This window comes from Elephas maximus, chromosome 7, assembly GCF_024166365.1.
Source record: "Elephas maximus indicus isolate mEleMax1 chromosome 7, mEleMax1 primary haplotype, whole genome shotgun sequence".
Lineage (NCBI taxonomy): Eukaryota > Metazoa > Chordata > Mammalia > Proboscidea > Elephantidae > Elephas > Elephas maximus.
This window is the reverse complement of record NC_064825.1, coordinates 131,206,130-131,226,638: the sequence shown is the minus strand read 5'-3', so window position 1 is coordinate 131,226,638 and position 20,509 is coordinate 131,206,130. Positions and strand designations below refer to the sequence as shown.

Sequence of the window (20,509 nt, the reverse complement as noted above, 5' to 3'; positions counted from 1 at the left end):
GGTCGGCAGTTCGAATCTACCAGCCACTCCTTGAAAACTCTACTGGGCAGTTCTACGCTGTCCTATAGGGTCGCTATGAGTAGGAATCAACCCAATGAAAACAGTTTTGGTTTTTGAGTTTTTTTTTTTTTCTGGTTTTTAAGTAGTAGTTATGTCTCTTCTCTACAACCCAGGCCACTGACCCTGGACTCAATGATAAGGCCCGAGGGGACAGGTGGCCACAACAGAGGAGGAGCGCAAGTTGATGAATCATCCTATACACACAAGTCCACTGTAACCAGAAATGCCCACTTTGAACTGCTGGTTACATGAGCAAGAAATATTGTATTTGAGCCAATATATATTTTGGAGTGTCTATTTGCTATGGCAGCCACCACTATTATCCTAATAAAAAGATTCAAATAAATGGAGCGCTATATAATTTTCTTGGAAATGAAGACTCAATATGGTCAAGTTGTCGAGTGTCTCTGGAAGCAATTTAAATCAAAATCCCAACAGAAATTTTCATGGAACTTGACTGATACTAAAATTTATATGGAAGAACAGGCCAAGAGGTTGAGCCACTACCAAAAAACAAAAAGCTTGGTTAGCTTACCCTGCTGTTGTTAGCTGCCATCAAGTCGGTTTCAACTCACTGGGACCCTATGTACCACAGAATGAAACATGCCCAGTCTTGTGCCATCCTCATCACTGTTGTTATGCTTGAGCCCATCATCGCAGCCACTGTATCAATCCATCTCATTGAAGGTCTCCCTCTTTTTCACTAATCCTCTACTTTACCAAGTATGATGTCCTTCTCCAGGGACTGTTCCCTCCCAATAACATGTCCAAAGTATGTGAGACAGTCTCACCATCCTTGCATCTAAGAAGCGTTCTGGCTGTACTTCTTCCAAGACAGATTTGTAAGGCAGAGGTCAGACATGACTCCTCTCTCTGCCATTATTTACTAATTCTGACCCCAATCTTCCCTCCCACAGCACTCTCTACTTCTCTGCTGGGTTTGATAATTCATTGCACTGGCCACACAGAACTCACAGACAATACCCACAATTATGGGGTGTCTTAGGCATCTAGGAAACCCTGGTGGCGTAGTGGTTAAATGCTACAGCCGCTAACCAAAAGGCTGACAGTTCGAATCCACCAGGCACTCCTTGGAAACTCTATGAAGCAGTTCGACTCTGCTTGACAGCAACAGGTTTTCTTTTATTTTGTTTTGGTTAGGCATCTAGTGCTGCTATAACAGAAATACTACAAGTTGATGGCCTTAACAAAGAGAAACTTATTTTTCTCACAGTCTAGTAGTTCAGAAGTCCAAATTCAGGGCATCAGCTCCAGAGGAAGGCTTTCTCTCTCTGTTGGCTCTGAAGGAAGGTCCTTCTCGTCAATCTTCCCCTGGACTAGGAGCTTCTCCAGCAGGAACCCTGGGTCCAAAGGATGTGCTAGGCTCCCAGTGTTCTTCTTTCTTTGTGGTATGAGGCCAACTCTCTGCTTGCTTCCCTTTCCTTTTATCTCTTTTAAGATAAACCATGGTGCAGGCCACACCCCAGGGAAACCCCCTTTACACTGGATCAGGAATGTGACCTGAACAAGGGTGTTACATCCCACCCTAAACCTCTTTAACCACAGGCAGAGATTATGATTTATAACACAAAGAAATATCACAAAATGGAGGACAACCACATAATACTGAGAATTATGGCCTAATCAAGATGATATATTTTGGGGGGACACAATTCAGTTCATGACACGGGGTTTATTAGGGAAGTAACAGGTTACAATTCAGGTTCAGGACCGCTCAGGATACAGTTCTTCCATCAGGACAGCCTCTTCTGAGCCACTCATGCCTTTTCCTAGACCCTCAGCCTCTGCAGAGCTCTTTTAGCTTGGCTGGTAAGTGCCCAAACATGCCCCACTCTGGCTGGAAGGTACGCAGCTCCGGCCCCATGGATCAGCAAATCTAGCTCCACCAAGTGCCCGGAGGCACCCTACTCTGCCAGCAAGCCTCCTGCCCAAAGGTACTCAACTTTCCCACTCCATGGGCCGGGAAGCCCAATTTGCTGTCTCCTGCCAGTCTCTCCTGCTGCCGTTTCTCTGCCACTGCTTCTCCACCTCTTCAATGTTACAGCTCTCTCTCTCTCTGGAATTGGCTCTCTTTTAAGCCTAGCAGGGTGGCAAAACTGGCCAATTCCCTCGGTGAGCCGTAATTTGCACAGTCCAACCCAATCACTTGGGTGGGGGTTACAAGACCACGGCGACAAAGGCCACACAAAAGTGATCCACTGCACCGCAAACACTATGTAGAGAGACTGGACAGAAATGTAGCAAAATATGAACAGCTGCTTAATCTGAGTGAAAAATAATGACAGTCCATCATGCTATTCTTTCAATTTTTCTATGAATAGAAATTTTTTAAGATAAAAAGTTAGGGGGAAGAGAAGAGTTAACACCACTACTACTAAAGGTATTTCAGAGCACAGAAAAGGACAGAATACTACCAAATTCATTCTATGAAGCCACCATATCCCTGATGCCAAAACCAGGTAAAGAAAACTACGGACCTATATCCCTCATGAACGTAGATGCAAAAATCCTCAACAAAATTCTAGCCAACAGAATTCAACAACATATCAAAAAAATAATTCACCACAACCAAGTGGGATTCATACCAGGTATGCAGGGATGGTTCAACATTAGAAAAACAATTCATGTAATCCACCACATAAATAAACCAAAAGACAAGAATCACATGACTTTATCAGTTGATGCAGAAAAGGCATTTGACAAAGTTCAACACTCATTCATGATAAAAACTCTCAGCAAAATAGGAATAGAAGGAAAATTCCTCAACATAATAAAGGGCATTTATACAAAGCCAACAGCCAACATCATCCTAAATGGAGAGAGCCTGAGAACATTCCCAATGAGATAGGAAACCAGACAAGGATCCCCTTTATCACCACTCTTATTCAACATTGTGCTGGAAGTCCTAGCCAGAGCAATTAGGCTAAATAAAGAAATAAAGGGCATCCAGATTGGCAAGGAAGGAGTAAAAGTATCTCTATTTGCAGATGACATGATCTTATACACAGAAAACCCTAAGGAATCCTTCAGAAAACTACTGAAACTAATAGAAGAGTTCAGCAGAGTATTGGGATACAAGATAAACATACAAAAATCAGTTGGATTCCTCTACACCAACAAAAAGAACATCGAAGAGGAAATCACCAAATCAATGCCATTTACAGTAGCCCCCAAGAAGATAAAACACTTAGGAATAAATCTTACCAGAAACATAAAAAACTTATACAAAGAAAACTACAGTACACTTCTGCGAGAAACCAAGAGACTTACATAAGTGGAAGAACATACCTTGCTCGTGGATAGGAAGACTTAACATTACAAAAATGTCTATTCTACCAAAAGCAACCTATACATTTAATGCAATTCCGATCCAAATCCCAACGACATTCTTTGATGAGATGGAGAAACAAATACCAATTTCATATGGGAGGGAAAGAGGTCCCTGATAAATAAGGCATTAGTGAAAAAGAAGAACAAAGGGGGAGGCCTTGTTTTACCTGATTTTTAGAATCTATGATATCACCACAGTAGTCAAAACAGCCTGGTACTGGTACAACAACAGATACATGGACCAATGGAACAGAATTGAAAATCCAGACATAAATCCATTCACATATGAGCAGTTGATATTTGACAAAGGTCCCAAAACAATTACATGGGGAAAAGACAGTCTTTTTAACAAATGGTGCTGGCATAACTGGATATACATCTGCAAAAAAATGAAACAAGACCCATACCTCACTCCATGCACAAAAACGAACTCAAAATGGATCAAAGACCTAAAGATAAAATCTAAAACGATACAGATCATGGAAGAAAAAATAGGGACAATGTTAGGAGCCCTACTACATGACATAAACAGTAGACAAAACATTACTAAGAATGCAGAAGAAAAACTAGATACCTGGGAGCTCCTAAAAATCAAACACCTGTGCTCATCCAAAGACTTAACCAAAAGAGTAAAAAGATCACCTACAGACTGGGAAAAAGTTTTTAGCTATGACATTTCTGATCAGTGCTTGATCTCTAAAATCTACATGATACTGCAAAAACTCAATTACAAAAAGACAAATAACCCAATTTAAAAAGGGGCAAAAGATATGAATAGACACTTTGCTAAAGAAGGCATTCAGGTAGCTAACACACACATGAGGAAATGCTCACGATCATTAGCCATTAGAGAAATGCAGATCAAAACTACAACGAGATTTCATCTCGCTCCAACAAGGCTAGCATTAATCCAAAAAACACAAAAAAATAAATGTTGGAGAGGCTGTGGAGAGAGTGGAACACCTCTACACTGCTGGTGGGAATGTCAAATGGTACAACCACTTTGGAAATCGATTTGGCACTTCCTTAAAACGCTAGAAATAGAACTACCATACGATCCAGCAATCCCACTCCCTGGAATATATCCTAGAGAAATAAGAGCCTTTACACAAACAGATATATGAACACCCACGTTTATTGCAGCTCTGTTTACAACAGCAAAAACATGGAAGCAACCAAGGTGCCCATCAACGGATGAATGAATAAATAAATTATGGTATATTCACACAATGGAATACTACGCATCGATAAAGAACAGTGAGGAATCTGTGAAAAATTTCATATCATGGAGGAACCTGGAAGGCATTATGCTGAGTGAAATTAGTCAGTTCCAAGAGGACAAATATTGTATAAGACCACTATTATAAGAACTTGACAAATAGTTTAAACTGAGAAGAAAACATTCTTCTGTGGTTACGAGAGGGGGGAGAGAGGGAGGGTGGGAGAGGGGCATTCACTAATTAGATAGTAAATAAGAACTACTTTAGGTGAAGGGAAAGACAGCACACAATACAGGGGAGGTCAGCACAATTGGACTAAACCAAAAGCAAAGAAGTTTCCTGAATAAACTGAATGCTTCGAAGGCCAGTATAGCAGGGGCAGGGGTCTGGGGACCATGGTTTCAGGGGACATCTAAGTCAACTGGCATAATAAAATCTATTAAGAAAACATTCTGCACCCCACACTGAAGAGTGGCAACTGGGGTCTTAAACGCTAGCAAGCAGCTATCTAAGATGCATCAATTGGTCTCAACCCACCTGGATCAAAGGAGAATGAAGAACACCAAGGACACAAGGTGATTAGGAGCCCAAGAGACAGAAAGGGCCACACAAACCAGTGACTACATCATCCTGAGACCAGAAGAACTAGATGGTACCCAGCTACAACCGATGACTGCCCTGACAGGGGACACAACAGAGAGCCCCTGAAGGAGCAAGAGACCAGTGGGATGCAGACCCCAAATTCTCACAAGACCAGACTTAACAGTCTGACTGAGACTAGAAGGACCCCAGTGGTCATGGCCCCCAGACCTTCTGTTGGCCCAGGACAGGAACCATTCCCAAAGCCAACTCTTCAGACATGGATTGGACTGGACAATGGGTTGGAGAGGGATACTGGTGAGGAGTGAGCTTCTTGCATCAGGTGGACACTAGAGGCTATATCTGCATCTCCTGCCTGGAGGGGAGATGAGAGGGTGGAGGGGGTTAGAAGCTGGCGAAATGGACACGAAAAGAGAGAGTGGAGGGAGAGAGCGGGATGTCTCATTAGGGGGAGAGTAATTGGGAGTGTGTAGCAAGGTGTATATGGGTTCTTGTGTGAGAGACTGACTTGATATGTAAACTTCCACTTAAAGCACAATAAAAATTATTTTAAAAAAGGGGGGGGGATATTGAAAGAGTGTGGATCAAACAGATTACCTACAGCTCAGAACTCACCATAGCATAGGAACATGGCCTAGGCACAGAGGAGGGCACCAGTAAGCCTGAGTTCTAATCCTGCATCTGTTGCTGACAGCTAGTGCAGTGTTTGGTTTCTACTTTCTGGGACACTGTTTGCTCATCTGCAGTATGAGGATTAGAAGAAGAGATTAGACAGCCCTGAGATCCTTTTCTGCCCTTATATCCTATGGTTTCAATAATTCTTTTTTAAAAAAAAACCATAAACAAAGTAAAAGGAGAATCCACAAATTGAGAAAAGACATTTGCCATATTGATAATTAACAAAAGATTTATCCATAATACACAGAGAATTTCTACAAAACAAGAAAAACCAAACAACTCAATAAAAAATAAACACAGGAAGACATAGGCATTTCACAAAACGGAAATCCAAATGGTCAAGAAATAAGATGCTTAACATCATTAAAGGTCAGAGAAAAAAATTTAAAATGGGCAAAAATAAATTAATAAAAATGGACAAAGGATTTGAATAGAATTTTCTCCAAAAAAGACATACAAATAGCCAGTAAGCACATGAAAAAATACTCAACACCATTAGTCTTCAGGGAAATGCAAATCAAAAGCACAATGAGATACGACTTCACACCAACTAGGATGAGTATAATCAAAAAAGACAACATCGAGTGTTGGCAAGGATATGGAGAAACTGGAACCCTGATACACTGCTGGTGGCAATGTAAAATGGCACAGTCACTTTGGAAAACAGTTGGGTAGTTACTCAAAATGTTAACATAGAGTTATCACCGTGACCCAATGATGTCACCACTAATGTATATTCAAGAGAAATGAAAACATATGTCCCCAGAGACTTGTTCACAAATGATCATAGCAATATTATTTAAAAAAGACAAAAAGTGAAAACAACTTAATGTCTATCAGTTGATGAATAAATAAAATGTGGTATATCCATACAACGGAGTAATAATTATCAATAAAAAGGAATGAAGTACTGATACTGATATATGGTACAATATAGATGAATTTGAAAACATCATGCTAAGTGAAAGAAGCCAGATACAGAAAACCACATACTGTACAATTCCAATTACATAAAATGTCCAGAACAGGCAAATCTACAGAGACAGAAAAAAGATCAGTGATTGTTTAGGTCTGGGGCTGGAGACAAGGGGTGGAGGAAGTAAGGAGGTAACAGCTAAAGGGTACAGAGTTTCTTTTTGAAGTGATGAAAATGTTCTAAAATTAAATTGTGGTAACGGTTACCCAATTCTGTGAATATACTAAAACCAAACCAAACCTGCTGCCATCGAGTCAATTCCAACTCTCAGCAACCCTACGGGACAGAGTAGAGCCGCCCCATAGGTTTCCAAGGGAAGGCTGGTGGATTCCAATTGCCTACCTTTTGATTAGCAGCCAAGCTCTTAACCACTGTGCCACGAGGGCTCCATAAATATACTAAAAATCATTACACTGTACTCTTTAAGTGGGTGAATTATATGGTATGTGAATAATAACCCAACAAAACTTATTTCAAAACCCACAACACACAAGATATAAGTTCATACTCACCAAACTGGCAAATATAAAAATGTCTGAAACCACCCAGTGTTGGTGAGGATGTAGAACAGTGATGGGAGGAGGGTGAACTGGCACAAGCATTTTAGAAAATAATTTACATCACCTCACCAAAGCTGAAATATGCATGTCCTACCATTCTGCAGGAAACCCTGGTGGCGCAGTGGTTAAGTGGTGTGGCTGCTAACCAAAGGGTCAGCAGTTTGAATCCACCAGGCGCTCCTTGGAAACTCTACGGGGCAGTTCTACTCTGTCCTGTAGGGTCACTATGAGTCGGAATCGACTTTACGGAAACGGGTTTGGTTTGGAGTATCCTGCAATTCTCTCCAAAGTCCACACCCTGAAGAAACGTTTTCACGATTGTTCACAGCAGCACTGTTTCTTTACAGAAAACAATCTTACTCTCCAAAAATAAGACAATCAACTGAGATATATTCATAGTCTGAAACACACCACAGCCCTGACAAGGAATGAACTACAGCCACCTGCATCAATGTGGGCAAACCTCACTGTCCCCATAGTCACTCCCTCCCTTCCACGTCCTACCATTAGAATCACTCCCTCGCCCCTCTCTTGCTTTGCCATTTTCACTTGGAAATTCACTACCCAGTTAACTGCAACACTGACTGCTCTGCTTCTGGTTAAAAAAAATCACGATGGGTGCTGTTTTCATGTTAAACTCATGACTGCTTACCCCAGAAAGGCTAATCCATTCACACTCTTACTTTTCCACAGAACTATTTCTTCTCCTCTCTCCTCATACTCCACCAGCCAACACCCCACCTCATTCACACCCACCAATAACTTCTTCTATCTCACTGAGAAGAAAGAAGAATGGTCTCCGGGTTCCACCACCCCACTTTTCTGCACCTGCCCCGCTCTGCTCCCCTCCTCTCACCAAGGGCAGGCTTATCAACACCAATTCTCCACCTGGGCACTGGGCCAAGAGCACAACTCCAGCAACTGTCCCTTCTCCCGCCTCATCAAGTTATTCGCTCTCAACGGAACCATTTCCCATCAACATTACAAAAATGTCACAATTTCTCCCATCTTAACAAAACCCCTGCATCCCAAACCTCCTTGCAGCATGACAGCAAATCCCCATAAAAAGAGCCTTCTCTATCTGCTGCCCTCTTCTCTCCATCCTTCCAGGCTTTTCCTGCATGGTAACTGCTCATCAAAGTCGCCAACGACTCCATGCTGCCAAAGGCACCAGCCAGTTCTTGGCCCTCATCTTCCCTGACCTTACGGCAGCACTCAGCAAGGCTCTCACTCCCTCCTCCACCACAACACTTTCACTTGGTTTCAAAGATGCCAGCTAGCCAGGTGTTCCTCCCACCGCAGGGGCTGCTGACCAGCCCCCCTCCCTCAGGGCTCTCTATCTCGTGACTCTTCAATGCCATCTAATCACTGAAGACTCATGAATTTCTATCTTTATCCCCTAGCCTCTCTTGGCCTCTCTCCTGAACTCCAAAAGCACATCTCCACAAGCTTAACATGTCCAAAACCTGCTCCTCCCACGGTCTTCTCTTTCTTCATAAATGGTAACTCTTCCCTTCAGTAAAACCCTTGGCATCGCCCTTAACGCCTAACACCCACATCCAGTCTGTCAGTAAATCCTGTCGGATTTACCTTCAAGGACCCAGAATCCAGCCACTTCTCACTCTCACCCCTGTGTCCTCAGTCCAAGCCCCCATTATGGCTCAGCTGGATCACGGCAATGGCCTCCTTCTCCAGCCCAGGGGCTGCTATTCTTAAAAAAACATAATTCAGATAATGTCACTTCTCTGCTCAAAATGGTCCAATGGCTTCCCATCTTAACAATGGTCTGTGTGGTCTGCCCCCAGCCTCCCGCCCCCTCATCCACTGGCCCTCTATCATGGATTGAATTGTACCCCCCAAAAAAATATGTGCCACCGAGAACCCAGGAGAACAGTGGGATCCAGACCCCAAATTCTCATAAAAAGACCAGACTTAATGGTCTGACTAAGACTAGAAGAATCCCGGCGGTCATGGTCCCCAAACCTTCTGTTGGCCCAGGACAGGAGCCATTCCCCAAGCCAACTCATCAGACATGGATTGGACTGGACAATGGGTTGGAGAGAGATGCTGATGAGGAGTGAGCTACTTGTATCAGGAGGACACTTGAGACTGTGTTGGCATCTGCTGTCTGGAGGGGAGATGGGAAGGTAGACGGGGTTAGAAATTGGCAAAACCGTCACGAAAGGAGAGACTGGAAGGAGGGAGCGGGCTGACTCATTGGGGGAGAGTAAGTGGGAGTATGTAGTAAGGTGTATATAAGTTTATATGTGAGAGACTGACTTGATTTGTAAACTTTCACTTAAAGCACAATAAAAATTATTAAAAAAAAAAAAATGTGTCAACTTGGTTAGGCTATGATTCCCAGTAGTGTGTGGCTGTCCTCCACCTTGTGATTGTAATTTCATGTTAAAGAGCATGAGGGTGGGATTGGAACACCACCCTTACTCAGGTCACCTCCCTGATCCAAGGTAAAGGGAGTTTCCCTGGGGTGTGGCCTGCACCACCTTTTCTCTCTCAAGAGATAAAAGGGAAGCAAGCAGAGAGTTGGGGACCTCATACCACCAAGAAAGCAGGACCAGAACAAACCGCGTCCTTTGGACACAGGGTCCCTGCATGTGAGAAGCTCCTCAACTAGGGGAAGATTAAGGACAAAGACCTTCCTCCAGAGCTGACAGAGAGAAGAGAAAGCCTTCCCCTGGAGCAGACACCCTGAATTTGGACTTGTAACCTACCAGACTGTGAGAAAATTAATTTATCTTTGTTAAAGCCATCCACTTGTGGTATCTCTGTTATGGCAGCACTAGATGACTAAGACATCCTCCTACTCCGTTCCCTCCGGCAACCGTCACTCCAGCCACACTGGCCTCGCTGCTGCCCCTCCTTCTTCTCAGTGCTTTTGTATGCTGGGCCCTTTGCCTACAATGCTCCCTCATGTCTTCTGTTCAAAGGTCCACCTCTCAGGGAGGCCTCACCACCACCACCATCACCACCGCCACCACAGAATTTCAATCTGTAAGCAGTCCCCACCCCCACCCCCACCCCCGCATCCCTTGCTTCACTTTTCTCCCTGCCCTTATGTCCAGATGACTACAGTACCTTTTGCTGACCTGTTAATCATCTTCCCCCACGAACTGGTATGCTCCATGCGGGCAGGGACTTTTGTTTGCTTTGCTCACAGCTAATACGCCCAGCGCTAGAACAATGCCTAAGACGGAGAAAGGACTCAAATATCCGAATAGAATAAATGAATCTCAAAAACAAAGCTCAGTGAAAAAGTATCAGAACACAATGACTCAATGTACATAGTTTAAAGGCATGCAAATATTAAGTTACATTATATATGGTTACATTCATATTTACATTCGTAGACCCCAAAGCCATAAAGTAAAGCAAGAAAATGATACATGCAAGTAGTACTTGCCTTGGGGGGACACAGAGGGCATTAAAAAAAACAAACCAAACCCACTGCCGTCGAGTCAATTCTGACTCATAGTGACCCCACAGGACAGAGTAGCACTGCCCCATAGAGTTTCCAAGGAGCGCCTGGCAGATTTAAACTGCCAACCCTTTGGTTAGCAGCCGTAGCACTTAACCACTACGCCACCAGGGTTTCCGAGGGCATTAAAGGTAGAGGTGGTATTCAGTGCACGCACAATGCTGGTTTTAACGTCTAATAACATCTGTACACATGCTGATGTACACTCTTTGAATATATGAGCTTATTTAAATTTAAAATAAAAAACAGACTGAAGCAGGGGTTAGCAGATTACAGCCCAGAGGCCAAACCCAGCCCACTGTCTGTTTTGTAAATAAAGTTTTATTGGAAGACAGCCACATTCATTTCTTTACATACTGGCTGTGGCTACTTTCATGCTACAACGGTAGAGCTGAGTAGCTGCAGAGACACTACAGCCCACAAAGGCTAAAATATTTACTAACTGGTCCTTTACAGAACAAGTTTGCAGACCCTCAAACAGTTGTCTGGTTATGATATGGAATCTACAGAGAAATGAAGTGCAAAGTCAAAAAGATCTGATCACCTGTTAAAATAAGTTATAACAAATTAATCCTTCAAGGGATATGTGATTATCCTCAAGAGCACACTGCGCTGGAAAAACCAGATTCTATACAGCGTGGGAGACTCCATGGCGAACTGAGCTGCCTTCATAACGTCCCGTGTGCCAGGAAGAAATGTAGACTTTAAAGGCGAACGTTTTAGAGCACAAACTGCAAAACCTTAACTTTATGATCTCTGCTCCAGCCAAGTCAGAGAATACTATCCCACTTAAGCAAATAAAACATATATAACAACGCAAATTCCGAGGGAAATAAAGGTGGCCGCTAACTCCATAAGCACCTCCTGCCCACGTCACCACCCAGCATACTATGCCAGAGCAGCCCGTCAGACCTCCAGGCTCCTCTAGCACCCCACGAACTCCGTTTCTCTCCATCAGGGCGTTCGCTGGCACTACAGTCATTCATGTACTTATTTCTATCGTCATCAGGGAGACGACAGACAAAACTAATAATATGAATACAAATATTACTCTGTGGGGGGCGCTGTGCTCACAGATAAGGAAACTAAGGAGCAGAGCTGTTAACATCAAAGTCACGCAGCTGGCAAACTGTGACCCAGACCTCAAATCCAGCTATTTCAGACCCCGGGCAGTCTCAATGACCACAGTACACTCTGAACTGAGGACAGAGACCAGGTACTCATCTGTGAAAACTCTCTCAGCTGAAAATACCATGCCGATGGTCGGTACCAAATGTATAACTGTTTAATCCACCTAGAATGCAATAAAGCCAGAACAAGAAACCCACACAGCAAAGGGGTGTCATTCAAAGAGGGCTGTTTAATCCAGAAGAGGCAGGGTCTCACCTCACAGGCAACAGAACCAGATGACACCTGCTGTGCCCCTCTATGTCCTCCAGGAGACTCTGTCCCCTTATCTATTACTACATGACAGAAGACTGACATGTACTACTGCCAAAATGAGACAGAAATACTTAGAAGAACATTCTTCTCAGCTCTCAGGAGTTAACCATATTCTGAACGTTCAGTGAGATCCAGTTGTCACTCTTGAAACAAAGGACATTTGAGATGGTAGCCTGGTGGGGCCACCACGACCCCAGGCAATCGCCCTGGAACTGAGACTTCGTCACTGCTTCTGGATCCGTTCGCCAGCACGGCCTAAAATTTTCTCTAGCAATCAGTGGCCTCTAAGTTCTGTTCCAGCTCCAAAATCACCATTTTCATGAAAGGAAGCCCTCAAGTGCTAATCAAGTCAAAACTTGTCACCAATGTTCCTCCTGTCACCGCCCGCACCTCAGGGCTTTCAGTCCTGATTTCACCAAGGCCCAGCAAGTGTCTACCACTAGGCCACCACGTGTAACCCTGGGGCTGCCTTACTTGTCCCTAATTAGGGTCTCAGAGTGCCGTGCCATGCATTCTTGGGCAAGCTCTTTCCTTCCTCTGCTGACACCAGTATTCTAGTTCAGATTTGCACCCAAGTATTAGAAATATAACCCAAAAGCTCCTTAGAAGTGAGAACTGTGAGACTTCAGCTTACTTACTTTAGACAAGGCATCAGGAAAGACGGATCACTAGAGAAGGACATCACGTTTGGTGAAGCAGAGGGTCAGTGAAAACGAGAGAAGCCCTCAATGGGATGGACTGGCATAACAGCCACAACAATGAATTCACACACAGCAAGGACCAAGAAGATGCCACAGGACGGGACGACTTTTCATTCTGTTAAACATGAGGTCACCGTGAGCTGGAGCTGACTCGGGGGCCGCTAACACAATAACCAGGAGCTCACGGCTCTAACTGGCAAACCACACAGCCTTCTCTAAGGCTGACTCAGCATTCAGTCACACTCCCGCAGCCTTCTTAGTTCTGCTCACTAATGTTCTCAACAACCTTTCACTCACCTTGCCACTGGGCCACTGGATTTCGTTGAAGTCAACCTCTCAGGCACACAAACCATTCAATTTAATACAGTATCCCCACTGTAAGAAATCCTGGAACTCATAACACCTTAGTTTCCTCCAAAGTTGTGAGAGGTCCAAAATCAGAGCCTCCTTACATCAGTAAAAAGATGTTCAGAGCCCATCACACTGTATTTGTATAAATTCAACACACAACAGGGTGGTCTTCATTAACATGTCTAAAACAGGTCACACTAGCCAGCTGCCGTGGCACGTAGTAAACAGTCCCTGTTGGAGGTCAAGCCAGAGCTCTGCCAAGTCTGTGACGCGAGAGCATTCTACTTAGACAAGTACAGCCAAGGCTCCCTTTATTGCTGCTTCGCCATCTAGCCAAACTACCTGGTATCCAGATGTCAGTCTATCATCTCTCAACCCCTGAAATAAACTGGGTATTGATCTGACAGTAACTACTCTCCCAGTGAAGAAAAATGAATGGGGTGGGGGAGCTTCCACGGCAATTCAGTCTAAGCAAAAGTCAAAAGACCAGAAAAACAAATCTCTAGTCCACCTGGATCCAGAATGCAGCAGGCAAAAAAACCCCACTCTAAGCCTGATCAATTTCCAGGATGCATCGAGGTGTTTACGTGAACCTACATCAAGCTTGTGGTGGGTATCCAATCACAGAGAGTCAGTGTTTCAAGTCTGATCAACTGACAACCCATGTCCATGGAGCAAAAGCCGATATGGATCAATCTTGTTTGCCATTATAAAACAATCCCCCCGGCACGGGAAGAATGGCATTGCTTCTTTAAGACACACCAAATCAATGAGGCAAGTCAAAGCAACCGCTTAGTACATATAAGAAACAAAGGTGTTACTATTTTTTTCTTTTGCAAGATACTTCTGGCAACTTTAACCATCCAACCCTAAAATAAAACCACCAACCAACCAGCAAACATGAACCCTTTCCCCTCACTAAGAGCCCATGTACAATCCTAATAAGCTTTGTTATCTGGTCTCCCAGGCCAAACGAGACCTCTCTAGTAATAGCTTACTGCTCCCCCAGACTCAAAGTCCTGAAGAGCCTGTTCATGATGGAATCCCTAGTACAGCTCCTGACAGGTTATGGACTCAATATATTTGCTGAGGACATAAAGATTAGAAGAATCTTCTAATTGGGGGCTGGGGGCCTGTGGTTCCTAACATGACAGAATTTCAGGGTGAAGGATTAGAGGGTACTTCCACGATCTTCTGCCTTTTATATGTCCAGATAGTGACAATCAATTGCTGAGAATTTGTAGTTTTTATACTAACATTCTTCTATTCAATAAATTAGATCTCCATGGGAGAATGATCTCTGCCCTTCTCTCCACTACTGCATCCCACTTTCCCAGTGCAAACTCTCTCTGAACAGGGCTTCATTTATTTAAAAAAAAAAAAAAAGGATACTGATGAAGCTGGCATCTAAAACCTGCACTGACAGCTGACTTGAGAGCATGAGGGTGAAAGATACAAAACTCAAAAATCGACCCTAAACACCACAGAGTGTTGCTGAGATTCCACACAATATGGTAACGTATTTTCATGAAGTAAAGGGGAAAAAAAGTTTCTATTTTATAAAATCAATTCACTTCATGTTTCTTTTAAAGTTCAGTCCTCAGGCATCTAGAAAATTATTTATGTAGACCACCTCTCTCCGCTACTAAATAACCCCTAAGGTTCCTTCCAGGTGCTACAGACGGAGCTCACAGGTCACCAGAAGGATCCCTTAACGTGCCAGAAGGCCCTAAAATCTGTGGTCTGGAACGGCGGCTCCAAAGCCCAGAAGGCCCTAAAATCTGTGGTCTGGAACGGCGGTTCCAAAGCCCAGCTGTGCTCCGGTGTTGTCTTCTCAGCCCACCACGGATTTCCACAGGGAGGGTCCAGCATCCCACGATTCCAACACAGGCCAGTCTAGCATCTGTCTAAGCAGGGTTTCTCAACCTAGGCTATTGGTATTTGTGGCAGAATAATTTTCTGTTGTGGGGGGCGCTGTTCTGTACATTGTAGGGTGTTTAGCAGTATCCCTGGCCTCTGCCCTCTAGATGCCAGTAGCACACTCCCCACCCTCTCCCAGCTGTGACAAGCAAAAATGTCTCCACACATGGCCCCATGTGGGGGGGGGGGTCGCTACAACTGAAAACCAACCATCCAGAGGAAATCAAAAACCAATTGTTTTAGGTTCTCTTAAAAAAAGAAACAGGAAAGCTGTTTAAGGTCAGGACAGCAGGTCTATTTTTTCAGTATGTTCTCACCTAAAAAAAAAGTCCGTAACCCTACTCAGACCACGCTGGGCACTCAGAGACTGACTTACCGGGATAAGCCAGATTCTTGTGATTTTTATGAAATAAAGACAATGCAACTTTTAAATAAGCAAGCCAATGGTTAGGAGAGCTTCGTTATTGCTACCATTTACTCCTTAAGTGTAGTAAAACACTGTAAAATTTTAGACCAAAATATCAAAAACAAACACAGAAAAAAAAATTCCTGGTGTTAAGTCGATTCCGACTCATAGCGACCCTCTAGGACAGAGCAGAACTGCCCAGTGGGGAGTCCAAGGAACGGCTGGAGGATTTGAACTGCCAACCTTTTTGGTTAGCAGCCTGAGCTCTTAACCACTGTGCCACCAAGGCTCCAGACCAATATATAATACTGCCTCTCAAATACTGAAAACACAAAAGTGGAAGATACAGGTTTATCACAGAAGCCAAATACTGGTCCTGACAAATATTCTGCTTTATAAATAAAAAAGATGGTTTACTTGTAATAAGCACGTTACTGCTGCGCCAAACAGGCAAAAATGTGGCCTCCAACAAACCCCACCCTCCGACAAACCCCGCCCTCCAATAAACCCCACCCTACATCAAGTCTTAATTCTATTACTATTCATTTCCTGTCCAGCTATGGCCAATTCTCCATCAGCAAAATGAAACTAGGGAGTTTGAAGGTTTTTTGCTATACTTTACATAAAAGAAGTCAAAGCTTTCTAAACCCAAAAACAATCTTTTTCCTGTTCTTGAGTCCTGATACAGCAGCAAGTTGCTCATCTCTTCTAGGCACAGGAAAACACACTTCTCCAGCGCAGCCAAGCAAGCTGGATCCCAAGCAACCACCACCCAGGGAAGGCAAGCAGGGCTCTGGGCACCACACTGGAGAAGAACACAGGGCGTTAAGTAAGACTGTAAGGGTATGTGTGACTGGGTGGCTGACATCTTGTAAAACATCCTAGACTCCCTGATCAGACAGGGACAAAATAGCTTTCCAAGTATCCATTATCAAGGACTAGAATTATTTCCCAAACTATCCTCACTGAAGTATATCTCAATACCCAGTAACCTTTCAACATCTTAGCTGTGTTAATCCAAATCTCAGTTAACAACCTACGGGGTCCACTGAGAAACGCCTGAGTTACTTATTTGGCGCCGAATACTGACTCGCCAGTCACACTCGTAAATGGTATCCAGAAGCACAGGAGGAACAGAGTCCCACTCAAGCTCTTGACAGGCTCTTCTGTATTTAACCACCTGGTACAGAGAACATCCTGAGACAGGCCACCAATTGCTCTGGCAAAGTATGTAGCTGAATCTCCAACTACCCCTTCCCAGAAAAAATGACAATAACTTCCAGTTCACTTTCCCAGTTCCAACGAGCTCCTAATACACAGAGCTTTCTGAAGATGGTTACCAAGAGCCAGGGCTTAAGCACTCATCTGACTTCTTAAATCACTGCCATGGAACTGATTACAACTCACAGCGACCCTGTCTGACAGCAGAACTGCCCCACAGGGTTTCCAAGGCTGTGATCTTTATGGAAGCAGACTGTCAGATTTTTCTCCCTTGGAGTGGCTAGCGGATTAGAATTGCTGGCCTTTCAGTTCGCAGCCCAGCACTTAACCACTGTGCCATCAGGGCTCCTTCGACTTCCTAACAGTATCTAAATATTTAAAAATCAAATTTAAATTAATAATAGCCACAAATTACTGCGCTGATTCTATGTGCTAAGCACAGTTCTAAGTGCTTCATATGTATTAAATCATTTACGCCCAACAACCTTGTGAGGTAGACACTATTATTATTTCCATATTTCAAAGGAAACAGAGAGGTTGAGCAACTTGCCCAAGGTCACAGAGCAAGAAAGTGGTCAAGCACTGGAGTTAGAATCCAGACAGTCTAACTTCAGAGTGAAGAAAGCTCAACCACCACGGCTAACCGCGTATCACACACTTGCTACTGAGGGCACATTGCAAGGGCGGAAACCTGGAGTCCCTTTCCCACTTGTTGTCCATTTCCAACCTGACCTTGAGGACAAAATCAAAGTACCCGTCCCATTAATTAAATGGGATAATATCGACCTTAACAAGAGCTGCGAGGATGAGAGAAATCAACCACAAAGTGCCCCTCCCATAAACCCAACACAGAAACCACAGCTCGACCCGTCTACGGAGAAAACGTCCAGAACCGAGGAAATTCCATGAAGTTATGAAGCTAAGGAGTCAGGACGCAGAGGTCCACCCTTTAAAGGCTCGTTCTGTCCACTGCCTGTAATCAAAGCCAGCAGGACCCAGCTAGGAGGCACGACCTCCGAGTTAGCAAGGACCGGGGCTATAGGGTCGCTAGGAGTCGGACAGAGGGTCTGGTCTTTTTGGTTTGGGGCTTCTTTAAGAGGGAGGAACTCCCAGCCACAGGAGGACCATCCCCCAGGCTCGCACTCGCCCGGGAGGCGTTCGCGACCAGGTCTGCGTTCGAGTCACAGCAGCGGAGTCTGAGATCACCTGGAAAGGCGTCTAAATACCCCGAAGGGACCCGCGCGGCTCTCCCGACTCTGCGGCGAATTACCTGGAACCGACAAAACTTGTCTCCCGGGGAGCGGGGTCCAACAATGGCCTTCGCGCATCGCCCCCGAGCTGCTGCCGCTCCCGCGGCCCGACCGACAAGTTCCCAGGGAGCGGCGGCCGGGCCCGGGACTCCGGGGACCCCCAGGCCCCGCGCGGGACCCCGGGCGGCGCTCCGGGCGGCGGGACGCCTGGAGCCGGAGCCCCGAGAAGAGCGCGCCTCCGCTGGCCGCCTCGCCCGCCCGCCGCCGCCGCCGCCGCGCAGGCCGCGCCCGTCCGGGCGGGAGCAGAACTGCCCGCCGGGCTCGCCGCCCGCCCTCGGCCCGGCCCGACGGGGCCTCGGCGGGGAGCGCGGCCTGACAGGGCGGCCGAGGACGGCCGGAGGACTCGCCGCCTCCGGGCCGCGGGGCGAGCTTATTCCGGGGGGGAGGGGAAGAGGGACCGGACGCTCCTGCCCGCGCCCCGAGACCCGGCCGAGAGCCCCGCCGCGCGCCCCCTGCGCCGCGGCCCGCCCGCCGCCTCCCCCCGCGGTTACCTGGAGGTGCCCGCGACCTGCCGCAAGTCGCGCTCAGGCGGGAAACGCGCTCACCGACACCATCAGCGAAGCGCCCAAAATGGCGGACGTATCAAGCAGGCCTTGAGCTCCCCGCCCTCCCTCCGGCCGCCTCGCCGCCAATCGCCGCTCTGCCCCGCCCCCAGCTCAACGCGCATTGGCCTGCCTTCCCCGCCCCCTGCGGCCTATTGGGTGGGTCCTCAGCTCCGCGGCCTCCACTCCGATTGGCCTGTGGAAGGCATCAGTCAAGTGCGAAGGGCGCATTCTTTTCCCATGGACTTGACGGATCCGGAACCTCTAGAACCCTGGAGCCTGAGAAACAAATCAGAAACCAGGAGAAGCCTGGTGGAATCCCCCTGCGCCATAGCAACAGCAGGGACTCCGCCTGACGGACGTTGCTGACCACCAATCCGAGGAAACAATGCCTTTTAAAACTGAATGGAGCCAAACCAATCCTGGCCGCGGGCATCGGGCGGCAGGGGAGCCAATGGATGAACCCGATGTCCAGGGGCGGGGACGCGGCCACGGGGACGCGAATGATGACGTGAGCGCTATGTGCTTCCCGGCGACGGAAATGGGTCAGAGCTGGGGAATTAGCTCAAGTGGTAGAGCGCTCGCTTAGCATGTGAGAGGTAGCGGGATCGATGCCCGCATTCTCCACGCTGCATTTTGTAAAAAGGTGCCGTTGGCCATTCATCCGCGCCAAGGGGCAGTGCCGGGATTCGGGTCAAGGTGGAAAGCTGGCTTTCCCTCTCTCGCTGTGGCGCCCACCTCCGCGGGGGAAAGCAGGACTGATGGGGTGGCGTGTCCCTTTTGTCGTCGAGAAGGATTTACACTCGAGTGGCTCACAGAACCGCCGGGGCTCCTCCTCCCCGAGAGGCTTCCCGGCCACAGGACCCCCTTTCCTTCCGGTGAACCGGCCCGAGACACCCACGAGTCCCGGGCGCCCGCCGTCGGCGCTTCCTAACAACCTGCCTTGTCCCAGCGTGGACTGGAGGCGCCTTTCAGAGTCGCACGGAAATCAACAAGAGGGCAACAGTTAGAAACAGGAGATGAAAAGGACAAACAAGGTCCGCCGAGTGGAGTCGGATGCGAGGTCGCACCCCAAGGATGTGCTTGGGATGGGGACCTCAGCAGGCAGGCTGGCCTGTCCGTTCGTGCAGCAGCTCTGTACTGGGCGCTGCGGGTGTGCAAGGACTGTGGGGTACAGGGGCGCAGACGTCCTCGCGCCTCGGACACTCAGTCCGCAGCCAGAGAAACATCAGGGAAGCCGACCGGCTGGTGGCAGAGAGTGCTGGACGCCCTTCCGAGGAGGTGACATTTCCACCAAAGCCCGCAGGACAGGAGGGACAAGCCGTGGGCTCTTGGGTCGGGCGTGGCAGGGATTGAGACCCGCGCAGAGACCCCAAGGTGGGGCTTTGGAGTGCTCACGGTACAGAGGAAGCTGGGGGTGGCAGGAGAGGGACAGGACAGGAAGAGTGGCAGTGGTGAGCAATGGGGCAGGGTCACGGAGACCTCTTAGAACAGTGCCACAGGCCTGGGGGAACTCAACAGCCCCTGAGGCGCATTACTCAGAGGACTCCGGGCCTGGAACCACAGAGGGGGCTCCAGGCAGGGGGCTGGCAGGTCTCCCCCAGCCTCTGCCAGCAGCTGCTCCTGTAGTGCCAGCTTGGTCTTTCCAGGTCAAATAGGGTACCTGGGTGACTG

The 20,509-nt window shown here is 46.7% G+C and overlaps 1 protein-coding gene and 1 non-coding gene across 6 annotated transcripts in view; one reads left to right on the top strand and one right to left on the bottom strand.

Annotated features, from left to right (window-relative positions):
- The window catches only part of PPP6R3 (protein phosphatase 6 regulatory subunit 3), a 175,982-nt gene extending 157,079 nt beyond the window's left edge, over positions 1-18,903 (bottom strand). For 4 of the 5 annotated variants that reach the window (XM_049892684.1, XM_049892681.1, XM_049892682.1 and 1 more), the window contains exon 1: positions 18,785-18,903. The gene's annotated coding sequence lies outside the window, so the exon portion shown is untranslated. The remainder of the gene's footprint in view (positions 1-18,784) is intronic. The other variant, XM_049892680.1, reaches the window with a different exon arrangement.
- A 486-nt stretch (positions 18,904-19,389) lies between these two features.
- TRNAA-AGC (transfer RNA alanine (anticodon AGC)) lies at positions 19,390-19,462 on the top strand. The gene has a single exon. It is a non-coding gene; the product is annotated as a tRNA-Ala (tRNA).
- The last annotated feature ends 1,047 nt before the right edge of the window (positions 19,463-20,509 follow it).